This window comes from Pipistrellus hanaki (genome assembly GCF_964339955.1).
Source record: "Pipistrellus hanaki genome assembly, chromosome: 4".
NCBI lineage: Eukaryota > Metazoa > Chordata > Mammalia > Chiroptera > Vespertilionidae > Pipistrellus > Pipistrellus hanaki.
In genome coordinates, this window is record NC_140506.1 from 399,275 (window position 1) to 415,578 (window position 16,304).

Below are 16,304 nucleotides of genomic sequence, written 5' to 3' on the forward strand. Positions count from 1 at the left end.
TTCACTCTCTAAAAATCAATGGAAACTATCCTCTGGTGAGGATTAACAACAATAATAAACAAGCAAACAAGGAATTGATCTAAAACTTAGTCTGAAAGTGAAATAAAGACAGGCTGGCCGGACCCCACTCATACACAAATTCATGCACCGGGCCTCTAATATATATATAGTGGCCAGATTATTATGCATTTAGATATCATAATAATCTGGCCACTCAGTGTGTTTTGAATGGTGTTGGAACAATTTAATATTAACATCAACTAAAAAGACCCTAATAACATACTCTGCTTTATACGGATCTAAATGTGAAAAGTAAACTTATTTTTTTTAAAATATATTTTATTGATTTTGTATAGAGAGGAAGGGAGAGAGACAGAGAGTTAGAAACATCGATAAGAGAGAGTCATCAATCAGCTGCCTCTTGCACACCCCCTACTGGGGATATGCCCGCAACCAAGGTACATGCCCTTAACCGGAATCGAACCCGGGACCCTTCAGTCCCCAAGCCGACGCTCTATCCATTGAGCCAAACCGGTCTCGGCAAAAGTAAACTTATTATACTTCTAAAAAACATGTCGCATAACATCTTCATGGAGTTGGGGTAGGCCAAAACGTTAAACCTGGGACCCAAGTGAATAAACCTTAAAAGTAAGAAATGTCAGCAAATCAGACTTCGTCGAAATTAAAAACTTCTGCTCGTCAGAAGCCCTGTAAAATAAAATCAGATGTCCACAAAGAGAATTGTCCGGGATATTTACAGCCATTTTACTCGTAGTAGTCAGACAGGGAGTACGGGAGAGAAGCCCACACCTCAGGGTGCGCAGATGCTTCTGAGTTATCTTCGTCTGCAATGAACTCAGGGCTGGCAAGGATCACAGACGTCACATAACAGCGTTCCTATTCTGTCTGATACGGCATAGCTGGTCATTTTATAATATGGCATAGCTGTGTGTCTTATAATACGGAATAGCTGTGTTTTGTTATTTATTTATTTATTTTAATATATTTTATTGATTTTTTACAGAGAGGAAGGGAGAGAGAGCATTAGAAACATCAATGAGAGAGAGTCATCGATCAGCTGCCTCTTGCACACCTCCCACTGGGGATGTGCCCACAACCAAGGTACATGCCCTTGACTGGAATTGAACCTGGGACCCTTCAGTCCGCAGGCTGACACTCTATCCACTGAGCCAAACCGGTTTCAGCTGTGTGTTTTATAATATGGCATAGCTGCGTATTTTATAATATAGCATAGCTGCGTATCTTATAAAATTTGAGTATTTTCAAATTTAGCATGCATTTTATTGATTTCTTTTTAGAGAGAAGTAGGGAAGGAGAGAAGGGGAGAGAGGGAGAGAGAGAAGCATTGATGTGAGAGAGGCACACGATCGATTGCCCCCACACATGCCCCAACCGGGGATCAAACCTGAAACCTGGACATGTGTACTGACCAAAAACGAACCCGCCACCTTTCGGCGCACGGGACGGCGCTCGGACGGGCGGAGCCACGAGGGCCAGCCAGGGCTGTTTAATAAGCCGTGAGTTTCACTTGATCACATGGTGCCGGGGTGGGAGAGCCAAGGCCAGCGGATCTTCAGTGAGATTTTGGGGGCGTGGGGTTGTCTGGCTTCTTCGTAGCTGCTCCTTGGGCCCAGGTGCCCAACAGCATAGTTCTTCCAAAAACACGGGAAACACAAAAATAACTGCAATCAGCGGTCGCTGGGGTGTACTTCTCTGCCATTTAAACTGGAAATTCCTTATATTCCTGAAACTATTTCTAGAAATTTTTTTTTTATTTTTTTTTTTTACCCCAAATGAAGGCGGGATTTTCAGACATAGATGTAAAGTGATTTGAAGCACAAAGAACTTTAGGTAATGCTTTCACTCAGATGTGGGATAGAAAACTGAAAGCAACACATGACCAGCAGCAAACTCCCAGACACAGACCCCCGTGGTGGTGACCGAGGAAGGGGGTGGGGTGGCTAAGGGCAACCTCAAAATGTGTACACACTCAGCAGCTGACAGCTTAGCTGGTGTGTCTTTCTTGTCAGATTTAACCCATTGGAATTAATCATTATTCAAAGTGTGTAGGCCCGGCTGGCGTGGCTCAGTGGTTGAGAGTCAACCGATGAACCAGGAGGTCAGGGTTCGATTCTGGTCAAGGGCACAGGCCCAGGTTGTGGGCTCCGGTCCTCAGTGTGGGGCGTGCAGGAGGCAGCTGATCCATGATGCTCTCATCATTGATGTTTCTGTCTCTCTCTCCCTCTCCCTTCCTCTCTGAGATCAATAACAATGTATTTAAGCCCAAACCGTTTGGCTCAGTGGATAAGCTTAGAGCATTAGTTACTTGTATAAAAATGTATAAAAAGTATACAATTTTACCTATACGTTCCCAAACATTCTAGTTTAGCACTTCTTAGTTGGGATTCAGGAATCTGTATTTCAACAATTCCACCGGGTGATTCTCATCATGAGAAGTTTGGGAAACACTGCCTTGCCGGAAGCCGATCTGGTCTCAGTAATAGAAAGGTGTGGAAGGCTTTCTTGAAGCTCTGCGAAGTCAGAGCCAACCACGCCCTCACTAACTGAGACAATGGTAACTGGGGCAGCTTCCCCACCAAACAATCCCGTAAATCCTCCGATAAGACACTCTGCCTGCCTGTTACTGGGATTACCTACGGGCAATGGGTGCGACCCAAACCTGAATGGAAGGGAGGGCAGGGCCAAAGCAAGGCGCAGTCCTCCCCCTGGAGGTGGGCTCCCGCCGGCCCCCATTTCCCAAATCAATGCTCTTCTAGTCTCTTCCATTTGTGGGCGGTCTTCTCCAGAGCCCGAGCCCTGAACCACACAGGACATGAAAGGGGTCTCACACTGCCTTGTATTCTTTTATTTATATATATATTTATCTACCTAATAAAAGAGTAGCATGCTAATTGATCATACCTTCTCGATGTCCAGCCAATCATGAGTGAGTATGCAAATTAACCCAACCAACAATGATGGTGGGCTAATTTGCATCCGCAGGTGCTGAGCGGCCATGGGTGGGTGGGATGCTTGCCTTGTCAGCATGGCAATGATGCAGGCGTTCTGCACCACCCCAGCTGCTCCGGGTCTCTGGGCAGCGTGGGAAGGCGGAAAGGTGGCACTGGCCAGAGCGGAGACAGTGCCGAGGCAGTGCTGACAGCCAGGGGAGGGAAGGCCTGTTCCTTTGTTTCTTTTTTAAAAATATATTTTATTGATATTTTACAGACAGGAAGGGAGAGGGATAGAGATTTAGAAACATCAATGAGAGAGAAACATTGATCAGATGCCTCCTGTACACCCCTTACTGAGGATGTGCCTGCAACCAAGGTACATGCCCTTGACTGGAATCGAACCCGGGACCCTTCAGTCTGCAGGTGGACGCTCTATCCCCTGCTCTATCCAAACCGGTTTCGGCTGGAATCAATAAAAATAGATTTAAAAAAGAACCTGTGGTCCTGTGGAACGTGGAGCCACTGGTGCAGCAGGTTCCGGGGAGCCAGCTGTGAAGGGTTAGCCTGAGAAGTCAGAGCCAACCACGCCTGAGGTGACAGCCTGAGGTCACAGCCTGAGGGCTAATGTTAACAACTCCCAACACGGTTGTTTGCTGGACTCACAGACACGGAAGCGGAGGGAGAAGAAAGAGCGAGAGCGAGAGCGAGGGCGAGGGCGAGAGCGAGAGCGGGAGGGTGAGGAGGTGACGGGAGCCGCTGCTCGCTCGCTGGGCCCGGAGGCAGGGCACCGGGAGAGGAATGTCCTCCTCGGGGGCCCCTCGCTCGGGGGCCCCACCCCAGTGAGCAAGGCAGCCACCGAGTCACCTCGGGACGGAGCGTGGGCGGAGGAGAGGGTGACAGGGAGGGACAGAGGATGACCTGGGCACCTGCTGAACCCTGTCACCCTCCCCACGGTCCTCCTGTCACACACACACACACACACACACACACACACGCAAGCACACGCATGAACACACATGTACGCATAAACACGTGCACACGCGCATGCACTGCACACATGTATGCACGTGTACACACATATGAGCACACACGTATGCACATGCACGAGCACACACACGGCACACAGTCCGTGCTGGAGCTTACTGGTGACTTAGCGGATTATTCTATGGAGGACAGGAGCCTGAAGCCAGTTTTCCAGACCGTCCGGGGGAGAAGGTCTCTGTCTAGCCTCTCCTTTGTCCCCATCAGATGTGTACGCTCTGGCGCCCAGGACCCGGCCAAGAGCTCCCGCCGCGCCCACGTTTACTACCCCGGCAGCGCGGGGAGCACCGTGTCCACGATGAAGGAGCTGCCAGCCGTTCCCGCAGAGACCATTAACGGATCCACTCCGGCAATTTCGTGGGTCACCGCCCGCCTGGGGACTCGGGCCTGCGCCTCCACTTACATGGCGCGTCAGTAACGTATGGATGCTCTGTCTGACGCCACGGTTCCTGCAAAAGCCATTAGCTTGTCTGCCTCAGCCACGCGGCCAGCGTCCGCTCTGGGCGGAAACGGAGGGAGAGATGAGCTGGGGAAGATGACCTAACGTGCAGGAAGGAGGCAGCGCTGGGGAGGGAGTGAAGAAGGCACGTCGCAGACAGACAGAGGGAACGTGAAACAGAGATTTTTGGGAAAGTGAAGAGAATTTCAGGGTGCACCTTCCACAGTACAGGCTATATGTCCCTAGGGCCATGGTCGGCAAACGGCGGCTCTCGAGCTACCTGCGGCTCTTTGGCCCCTTTAGTGTGACTCTTGCACAAAATACCACGGCCTGGGCAAGTCCATGTTGAAGAAGTGGCATTAGAAGAAATTTTAAGTTTTAAAAATGTGGCTCTTGCTGAAACCGGTTTGCTCAGTGGATAGAGCGTCGGTCTGCGGACTGAAAGGTCCCAGGTTCGATTCCGGTCAAGGGCATGTACATTGGTTGCGAGCACATCCCCGGTGGGGGGTGTGCAAGAGGCAGCTGGTCGGTGTTTCTCTCTCATCGATGTTTCTAGCTCTCTATCTCTCTCCCTTCCTCTCTGTAAAAAATCAATAAAATATAGTTAAAAAAAAAAAAAGAAACGTTTCTCATTAAAAAAAAAAAAAATCGTTGTGCTGTTGATAGTTGGCTCTGTGGACGAATGAGTTTGCCGACCTCTGACACACAGGGTGCAAGAGCCCCTCCTCCGGCCCCTCATTGGCTGAGCACTATTGGGCTCCCGGTTTCCTCAGGCATCAGCGAGGTCTCCTTGGTGCCCGCTGGGCCATTTAAGAAACTGGCTGAGGCCTTTTCTAGTTCCTCTCCCTCCCCCGAGTAGTTGAGACAGCGCGAAGCCCCGGGATGCTGGCCCACATCCGCAGTTTTCTGTCCTTATGTCCTCTCCCCTCCTCCCCTGGGGAAACCCGGTCACGTTTCCTTAAATGCCGCCTGAGCTGGATATGGGCCCAGAGGCCGTTCCACAGCCGGTGTCTGCCTGAGCCGAGCACCGGGCTCAGTCCCGGGGATGTTACAGCGACGAAGGCACATGGCACCGCAAGGACCACGTCAGTCACTGTCATCCAACCACATGGAAACCTCCAGGAGGCGGGGTCCGGACACGCGTGTCCACAGGGCTCCGCGGATTGCCGGCCCGTCTCAGCGTGGACGGGCAGCGCCCAGACCTTCGGGAGAGTCTGCTGAGACGCGTGGCGGGCGGACCCCTCCGATCCTCCAGGTGCTCCCGCCGGGTCACACTCCTCAGCTGGCGCAGAGAGACTCCCCGGGCGACTGAGTCCCGGGCCGGGCCGGGCCGGAACGTTCTTAGACCTGCATCGTGACGGACAGCCAGGGTGGGGGCTGCCTGTCACTGCCTGAGCCGATGACGCAGAGACGGGGTGAATCGGTTACACGGCCTGAGTGTTGGTGCCAATACCGCTGGCAACAGGGGAGCACAGCAGGTCACCCACAAAACCCGCCTGCCCCCCACCATCCCCGGCTGCGCACATTGGGTAGGAGGACAGAGATGCCTGGGGAAGTGGATCCACAGGCAGGGGAAGTAGGCCACATGGGCTGGCGAGGGGCTCCATTGTGTGGGCCCCGTTGTCTGGGCCAGGAGGTGGTTAATCTCTCCATGATAAGAGGCAGCTCTTGAATGAGAATGGACCACATTCCAAGGTTGACTCCCAGGTCCTGGGGGCATGTCTTTTTTTTTTTTAATTTTTTTTTTATTTTGTTGATTTTTACAGAGAGGAAGGGAGAGGGATAGAGTTGGAAACATCAATGAGAGAGAAACATAGATCAGCTGCCTCCTGTACACTCCCCCTGGGGATGTGCCCACAACCAAGGTACATGCCCTTGACTGGAATTGAACCCTGGACCTTTCAGTCCACAGGCTGACGTTCTATCCACTGAGCCAAACTGCTCAGGGATAGAACGTCCTTTCTTTAATCAGACCAAGGCAACCATGGCTAACAGAGCATGATTAATATTTCTTGTAACTCTAACTAGTCGCCAATATTCTATTTGTGCCCCTAACAGCATGGCAGCCTGTGACTCTCCCGACCCGGCTCTCCTCCTTCCCCCTCCTCTGCCCCGTGTCAGCTGGCATCGGGATCTAGCAGTGCCCACACCTACTTCTCCCTCCCCTTCGTCCTCCACTGACTGTTAGAAATAAGGGAGCCCCAAGCCAGGGTCCTGGGGAGCACAGACACCCGGAGCCAGGCGCAGGCAGGTGGAAGGTGCACACGTGGTCTGGGAGCCGCACACACGGAGCAGGTGGGCGCTCAGGTGTATCATCCCCGACACACGTGACCCCTTCTGATTGGAGCTCAGGCCACAGTCTTTCCCGATTGGCTGATTCAAAGGGAGGGGTGGGCTTTGGCTGTTTCAAGATGGCGGCCCCCAGGGGAGCTGCGAGCCAATTGGCCAACACGGCGGCTGCCAAGTCACGCGGTCCAAAATGGCGGCCGCCTGAACCGTTCTCTGACAGAAAAGAGACTGTTACTCTCACACTGACGTCCCCCAGGAAGTCCTCGCACGTGGAATCGCACCCTGGAGGCCCTGCTGGGAACCCCTGAGCCGCCATGACGGTCCCGAAGGCACAGGGGGGGAGAGGGCCCACCCGAACCCGATGTTACCGTGAGACCAGGAGGCCCGCTCTCGTCTCTTGAAGGAGAGACGGCCATCAGAGACCAAGTGTAGAACAAGCAGGAGTGTACTGGCCGCAGCAGAAGCTCTGAGGACAGCGAGACAGGACCATGGCTCCCCGGCTGCGAGTCTCATGGTCCCTCAGCGGCCTGGGGGCACGTGCCAGGGCGGGTGGGGCTTGTTTTTAGGGGTTTTAAAGGTGGGGGGGGGTGAGTAGGGTGGGGTGGGGTGGAGGGGGGTGGGTGGGGTGGGGTGGGACTTGTTTTTAGGGGTTTTAAAGGTGGGGTGGGGTGGAGGGGGTGGGGTGGAGGGGGTGGGGTGGAGGGGGTGGGGGGGTAGGTGGGTGGGGGGGTAGGTGGGTGGGGGGGTGGGGGCTTGTTTTTAGGGGTTTTAAAGGTGGGGTGGAGGGGGTGGGGTGGAGTGGGGTGGAGGGGGGGAGGGGGGGAGGGGGTAGGTGGGGGGGGTGGGGGCTTGTTTTTAGGGGTTTTAAAGGCTGGGCCTTTAGGGGTGAATCAACAGACTATTGTCTTTACGCTGAGGGACCAAAATGAGATTTGTTCTCTTACTCCGTCCGTCCCTGGGTGCAGCTGCCAAATGGCACTTGATCGGGTGTCTGCTGCCTGCCTCCCGGAGTTGGAGGACTTAAGCAATTCGCTCTCCTGTTGGGGAGAAGCACAAATCCTGTAGGTGTCTTTGGGTTGGGAAGACTGGGTTTACTGGGTGGCTGCACGCTGTCTTAGTTTCCCCGTTCTGCTGTGCTGGAGTTTTATAGCTCCTCACCATTCCACAGTCTTTTCCACAGCTCTGAGGACCCCCGCGCACAGGGTGGCACTGAGGGCCACACACACAGGGTGGCACCGAGGGCCACACACACAGGGTGGCACCGAGGGCCCTCACACACAGGGTGGCACCGAGGGCCACACACACAGGGTGGCTCCGAGGGCCCCCGCGCACAGGGTGGCACCGAGGGCCGCACACACAGGGTGGCACCGAGGGCCCGCACGCACAGGGTAGCAGAAAGGCAAGCGTTCCCACATGATAGCGTCCGTTTTCCCTTGAGGAGAAGTCCCCTATAGAGAGTGAGGGGGGATGGAATATAGTTTAAGAAAATGAAAAAAAAAAAAAGAAAAAAAAAAAGAAAAAGAAAATGAGGGGCCCTGGCTGGTGTGGCTCAGTGGATAGAGCGTCCGCCTGCAGACTGAAGGGTCCCAGATTCCATTGCCCGTCAGGGCACATGCCCAGGTTGTGGGCTCGATCCCCCAGTAGGGGACGTGCAGGAGGCAGCTGATCTATGATTCTGCCTCATCATTGATGTTTCTCTCCCTCTCCCTTCCTCTCTGAAATAAATATATATATTTTTAAAAAACATTTTAAGGCAATCAAAAAGATCTACATATAGACCAGGGTTAATGCTCCAGAGAATGGCGGTTTTTCATATACTTTCATACATTGCCATCAAAGGAGGAGAGGTAAGTGGGTTACATGAAATCCATGGTGATAGAGTAGGGAGGTGGGAGAAAGCAAAGGGCAGGGAACCCCTGGGATTGGATAAAAAGTAAAATGAGGACACATCGTTCTTTTGCTCGGGTGGCTACAGGAGAGTTGACTGTCAGCAGCTAACATGATAGCAGTGACCATGAAGGGATTTGTGGTCTGTGCCCAGGGCATTTGGTTGTGCCCAGAGGGTTCCAGAAAAAAGGGAAGTTAAAGTTACCTTCACATTTCTAGGATTTGTTCTCATGGATGCAAAAAGACAATGGGCTCCGTTCCGGTAAAGATTGACCTGGTCTGGGAAGACACCGGCCTAGGGGGTGACTGCCCACCATCACTGCTTTCCGTTAGTTTTAGTTTCGGACCGTCCTTGAGGTTACTTAGGGCTCTGAGTTTGTGAGGCCGCCATGAGCTTGTCAGGTTAGCATGTGGCCCCTTCCGTCCACATGTTTCTTCCATAATTCTTGTTTGTGTCATCATTCAGCCAGTTTGGGCCCTTGTTTGTTTATACCTGGGAGAGCACAGTTTGGTGTACAGGAGGCTTCGTCTCTTTCTCTGACACTTGCTCCTTTAAATCCTAGAATAAGGAGTTAACCAAGGAATTCCCTAGGTTTTCCTCTCTCCCATTTGCATCACACTGGATGGGTTGTGCGCTCCGAGAGGCCAAGTCCAGCCCCTCGTTGGTGTAATCGACTCAAAAGCCTGATTCTCCGGGAGAAATGCCTCTTTGTCACTCGATTCAAATAACTGCTCTGATTCTCAAAAGCTTTTCATGAAATTACCACGTAAATTGGTGCAGCTGAATCAAATGAATATCGGAGCTTAACACGCTTAATCGCAAACCTTCAATGTAACCAGCCATTTATCATCATCAAAAAGCAATCAATATGTTGATTGTGGTGACAGGCAAAATGGAGACGGAATTATTGGCAATTACCCTGTGTTTGCAGTGCAATGGGAGGAGGAAGGAACCGAAAGGGAACTTTAAAGCTCGCCGCAGTCAGGGACAGGCTGCTGTGTGCTCAGAGCTGTGGGCTGTATTGAGTGTAGTCTTTACATAAATTGGATAACACAGGTTACCGTCAAACACGTGAATTATTCATGAAGCAGCCTCTGGGCGCCTCTGCTTATGAATATGCAGATGTGGGAATGCATCAACGCCCAGCCCAGCACCCACCAGTTCTCCCACGAAGAGAACTCAGACACCACGTGGGAACCAAAGGGACCCGTGGTGGACAAACTCATTAGTCAGCAGAGCCAAGTATCAACAGTACAACGACTGAAATTTCTTTTTCTTTTTTAAAAAAATTATACTTTATTAATTTTTTATGTATCTATATTTTTTAAAAAAATATATATATTTTATTGATTTTTTACAGAGAGGAAGGGAGAGGGATAGAGAGTTAGAAACATGGATGAGAGAGAGACATCGGTCAGCTGCCTCCTGCACAACCCCCACCGGAGATGCGCCTACAGCCAAGGTACATGCCCTTGACCAGAATTGAACCCGGGACCCTTCAGTCTGCAGGCCGATGCTCTATCCACTGAGCCAAACCGGTTTCGGCTGGACTTCTCATAATTCTTATTTCCAAAGCAAATACCAGTGTTCAATAGTACATGGGACACGTTTGCCAAAGGAATCCTGTGCCTTTTATATTCCTTGCCATATAAATAACATCAATTTTTGCTACACATCACAGTGAATCATAATAAACTAAGTAATGAGGAGCTAAATATTGATCTTCTTTTTATCTTATTATAAAGTGAGTAAATTACATTAATCTTCAGTTGTCTTCTTTAAAGTACATGGTTTGTAATTTACTTATCAATGGCTTTTAATATGCTTCAGAATAAGACCCAACATGCTCATCAGAACTGAGAGACGGAGTCAGGCTTCTGAAAGGAAGTGGGCCTGGCTCGGCACTCAGGTTGACAAAGAGGTGTCTCTGCTCGTTGGGATAAATACACAGCCCTGAGATTTCGACAGAAATATATTTTATTTTTTTAAATATACTTTTATTGACTTCATAGTGGAAGGAAAAGGGAGAGAGAGGCAGAAGCATCAGTGATGAGAGTATATCATGGATCGGATGCCTCCTGCAGACCCCACACTGAGGATCAAACTTATAATCTGGGCATGTGCCCTGACCTGGAATTGAACTGTGACCTCCTGGTTCATAGGTTGACGCTCAACCATTTAGCCATACTGACTAGGCCAAAAATATGTTTTAAGTGTGTGACACAATAAAACATTTTACTTAAAAATACTATATTGCCAAGAGAGTATTACAATTAATAATATCTTCATTTCCCCTCCTTTTACTGGGTGTGTTGGGGGTAGACAGGTACTTGTAAGAGAGAAAAAAAAACACACAAAAAACTGGTACCATGAACAGTTGTATAAGTCTTAGCAAAGTCTTTTTTGGTATTTTTCACAAAATCTTAAGTGGATTATAATGAAGGACTGTAAGGGCTGGATAATAAATCCTTTTGCCAGTTAGGTAGTTTTTAATTCTTTGGTCTCAGCAAAATTGAAGGCAATCAAAATATCAGTGTAAGAACATCGAAAATAATGTTTGACAGAAGATCACAGCATGATACATTACTGAGTTCAAAGAACTGAGTGATGGTTTAATAATAAAACCCTTCTCTTGCCATGTACTTATTGTCTGAATATGGTTTCTCTGAGCTTACTTCTAAACAAATAAAGGTTAAAAATGTAATTGATGCTAGACTCACGCTCATTCTGGCGTTAAGTAATATTCATCCACAGATACATGAACTAATTTTTAAGGTCCCATTCATCTTATTAAGAGACTGATTTCCAACACAATTTTTATTTTTGTTCAATACATTTTAATAAAAATGCGTAATGCATTTATATTGTTTTAATCAGTTGTGAATTAATAATTTACTGATAATCTATAGGAAGGCTATTAATTTTGAGCATCAATTTAGAGATATTTTTGCTTTACTTGTTATTTTTTTAACATTTTATTGATTTTACAGAGAGGAAGATAGAGATAGTTAGAAATATCTATGAGAGAGAAACATCGATCAGCTGCCTTCTGCACATCCTTGCTGGGGATCCAGCCCCCATCCAAGGTACATGCCCTTGACCGGAATAGAACCTGGGACCCTCCAGTCTGCGGACCTATGCTCTATCTGTTATAATAATATATATAAATGTTTACAAATGTTTAAGAATGTCTAAAAATGTTTAAAAGGTTCTAAAAGGTTTGAATTAACTTTCTTAAAACCTAAGAAAGTGTGATATTAAGGACACAGTCCCCACTGCCCTGAAGCGAGTGTACCCCACAGATAAGGATTTGAACTTCAGTTGCTGACTCAGAGTGACTTGCTAAGACGACCATGTGTGTGAATGATGTACTCCTGCTAGATAACCACGTGTAGCATGTTTGAGATTAACGTGTGCATTGACGTCATACACTGATAGCCACCTGGACTGCTGCGGGTGTGGACAGGCTTTAAAAATGGGTCCTGCCGAAACCGGTGTGGCTCAGTGGATAGAGCGTCGGCCTGCGGACTGAAAGGTCCCAGGTTCGATTCTGGTCAAGGGCATGTACCTTGGTTGGGGGCACATCCCTGGTAGGAGATTGCAAGAGGCAGCTGATCGATGTTTCTCTCTCATCGATATTTCTAACTCTCTATCCTTCTCTCTTTCTCTCTGTAAAAAAATAAATAAAAAATACATTTTAAAAAATTCCATGTTTTAAAAAAATAATAAGATAAGTAAAATAAAAATGGGTCCTGACAAGCCAATCGTGCTTACCTGTTGAGACCGCCACAAAGGCAAATCCTTTTGCCAGCCCGGCAAGCGACACCGCTCCACGCTCCTCTCCCTGCCAGACGACAGAAGAACGGCTAGTACCTCCCGATCGAGACACTCTGAGCTCTCAGGTGAGGAACGCCAGCCCCCTGCATCCGGCCCAGGCCAGCCCAGCTGCCGGGCCCCAGAGGCCAGCACCACGGGGATCTGTTAAGCCTGTACCCTCAGCATCAGGAACGTGTGTGAGTAACAAAGTGCTGTGTGATCTGCAGCTGCATCTGCGCCATGTGGTGTAATTCCTCCGGCAGTTAACCGAACCATTTTGCGTGCCCTTAAAAGTGAAGTTAAAGCTGCTGGTCTTTTTGGTCCTAGGCCTGCCCTTGGTGCTGTTTGCCTAGAGCAGCCTCTTCGCTAGCAGCTACTTGTTCCAGCACCTGCTCAGTTAAAGTTTATCTCAAGGGATGCCTTAGAGATAAATACCCCGATCCTTTCCCGGGATCTGCTTGGGGCACTATCCTCTGAGCCAAACCGGTCATGGTGAGATATTTTAGTTTTAAAGCAAGATGTAGGGGATCAACAGAAGACTTCAAGCCACGGAGCATAGTTCATTGGAACAAAAAACTTCGCAGGGGAAAGAAAATGGGAATGTGAGATCAAGGAGAAAGGCAATCACAGAATGCTCATTGTTAAGGGAATGTCCATTTAAAAAAAAAAAAAAAGAATGATGGATCTATCAAATTGCTATGGTATTTAGATTCCATTGCATCCACTTTACAGTGTTGTATGAAAAAAAAAGTGTTGTGTGAAGACTCCTTTAAAATGACCATGACAATACGTTAGCAACTACTTAAACTCACGTGAAAAAATTAGATGCCAGCATGGACTTGTGGGAAGGGAACAGTTCTTCGAAATTCTTCTGAGAATACCCCTGAGATGTGAGGTCACTGAGCTGTAAGGGGGAACAGGCAGTGGTGGGCTGGTCTGAGGCATTGTCTCGTCGGGAAGACAGCCTGGAGGCTGGGGTCCCTCCTGTATGAACTGGGGGTCACTCTCCCATCTCGAGAAGGCTCCTGTCCTTTTTTAAAAAAAATTCTTTATTAAGGTATTACATATGTGTCCTTTTCCTTCCATTATCCCCCCTCCCATTTCACCCACTTATGCCCTTACCCCCCTGGTATCTGTGTCCACTGATTAGGCTTAAATACATGCATACAAATCCTTTGGTTGATCTCTCGCTCTTACCCCCTCCCTCCCCTACCTTCCTTCTGATGTTTGATGGTCTGATCGATGCTTCTCTGTCTCTGGACCTGTTTTATTTATCAGTTTATGTTGTTCATTATATCCCACAAATGAGATTATGTGATATTTATCTTTCCCTGACTGGCTTATTTCGCTTAGCATAATGTTCTCCAGTTCCATCCATGCTGTTGCAAATGGTAAGAATTCCTTCTTTTTCACCACAGCATAGTATTCCATTGTGTAGATGTACCATAGTTTTTTAATCCACTCATCTGCTGATGGGCATTTAGGATGTTTCCAGATCTTAGCTATGTGAATTGTGCTGCTGTGAACATAGGGGTGCATATATCCTTTCTGATTGGTGTTTCTAGTTTTTTGGGATATATTCCTAGAAGTGAGATCAATGGGTCACATGGGAGTTCCATTTTCAGTTTTTTGAGGAAACTCCATACTGTTCTCCACAGGGGCTGCACCAGTCTGCATTCCCACCAGCAGTGCAGGAGGGTTCCTTTCTCTCCGCATCCTCGCCAGCACTTGTCATTTGTTGATTTGTTGATGATAGCCATTCTGACAGGTGTGAGTCCTTACCTTGTTTCAGGTGCCATGCAGATAATCTCCCTTCCGTGAGCAATTCTGTTTAGGCAAAGTTTACTACAGTGAATTCCCTTTTTCAGAGCATAGTCGTTCATTCCTATAAAATATCCTTGTTTCACACAAAAGCTGGTATGTTTAGAAAAGTGCAAAAAGTGTGATGTGATGGAGAGCTGAACTGTGGGCCTGACATTTAAAAAAAATATATATATATAATTGATTTTTATAGAAAGGGAGAGGGATAGATTAGAAAAATCAATCAGCAGCCTCTTGCACACCCCCTACCGGGGATGTTCCCACAACCAAGTACATGCCCTTGACTGGAATCAAACTTGGGACCCTTCAGTCCGCAGATCAACACTCTATCCACTGAGCCAAACTGGCTAGGGCGGGCCTGACACTCTTATCCCAAGCCACGTGGAAGCTCTTGGTGAGCGTGATTTAGTTAACAGGATTTATTGGGCCTACATGGTGCTTAAAAAATGTTTAAGTTAGTTGACAAGTTTTATTATTTTTCTTTGTTATAGGTGTTTAGAGAGGAAAGGAGAGGGATAGAGACAACATCGATGAGAGAGGATCATATAATAGATTGGCTGCGTCCTGCACGCCTCCCTATTGGGGATCATTGTGGTGGGGGAAAACGACAGGTTCCAGAAATTAGAGAAAGAAAGAGACAAGAGGCAGAAATAGATTTATCAAGCTGGGCGCTAGGTGGGCACCACCTCTCTGATGGCGAAGTAGTCACACTCACCATGGACAACACAGCATATTTATTGGTTTTCAAAGGGGATTTTAAGGTCAAGAGGCGTTTCATCAAGATCTGAATAAGTTCCTCCCTTTTTGGTATAAGATTTAGCATATCAAAATCTGGGTAAGTCAAGGTCCTATTTGTTCCTCATTCCAAGCACATGGAAAAAGATAAGAAATCAGTACTGATAACAGGATTCTGCCAGTGCCCTCGGGCTCAGCTGATAAGAATGAAAAGAATGTCCACGTGCCTTCTCTGGCGGCTTTCTACAGATCATGACTGGAAAGGGAACTGGTGACCTCCTGGTCCGTAGGCCAACACTCAAGCCACACGGACCTGGCTAGTTGACAAGTTTAATTTTATTTTTTTAAAAATATATTTTATTGATTTTTTACAGAGAGGAAGAGAGAGGAATAGAGAGTTAGAAACATTGATGGGAGAGAAACATTTAACAGCTGCCTCCTGCACACCCCCTACTGGGGATGTGCCCGCAACCAAGGTACATACCCTTAGACCAGAATCGAACCTGGGACCTTTCATTTTTTTTTTTTTTTTAATATATTTTATTGTTTGTTTGTTTTTTTTTACAGAGAGGAAGAGAGAGGGATAGAGAGTGAGAAACATCCGATGAGAGAGAAACATCCATCGGCTGCCTCTTGCACACCCCCTACTGGGGATGTGCCCGCAACCAAGGTACATGCCCTTAGACCAGAATCGAACCTGGGACCTTTCAGTCCGCAGGCCGATGCTCTATCCACTGAGCCAAACCGGTATTGGCTAGTTGACAAGTTTTAAAAAGCAGGAGAATTCACCTAGAAATCCGGCTTTCCAGCTGTTCTGGACCACGAGGATGTCTGGGGCGCTGGGAGACAGGCTGAGGAAGCGCTGTCTGCTGAGATGTCGGCGGCCCCTGTCAGGGGGGGTTACCCTCGCCCTCCTCTGTGCCGCTGCCCCCCTCACACTGGCTTGCTCCCCTCATTCCGGCGCTGCCTGAGGGCCACAGACAGACTGGCTGCGGGGTCATTACACCGCCCTGTCCGTCCGCACTGCACCCGTGGCCGTGGGCTCCCGGTGGCCGCTGGGACCGAACGTGCCCCTCCGGTCCCTGCTCCACAGGGAGCTCCACATCCCACAAGCATTCCGGGTCCCGGATTAAGTGTCTGGCAGCCGGGCTTCCATGGAGGGATGTGTGTCTTTCTCCCCAGAGACAACGAGAACCCCGCCACGGGCTGTGTTTACTTTTTTTTTTGTGTGTGTTGGCTCCAGAAAGCTCCAAGCCACGTTTGGGCTTTGCTCTCATGCTCTGTGTCCCGCTGGTTCGAA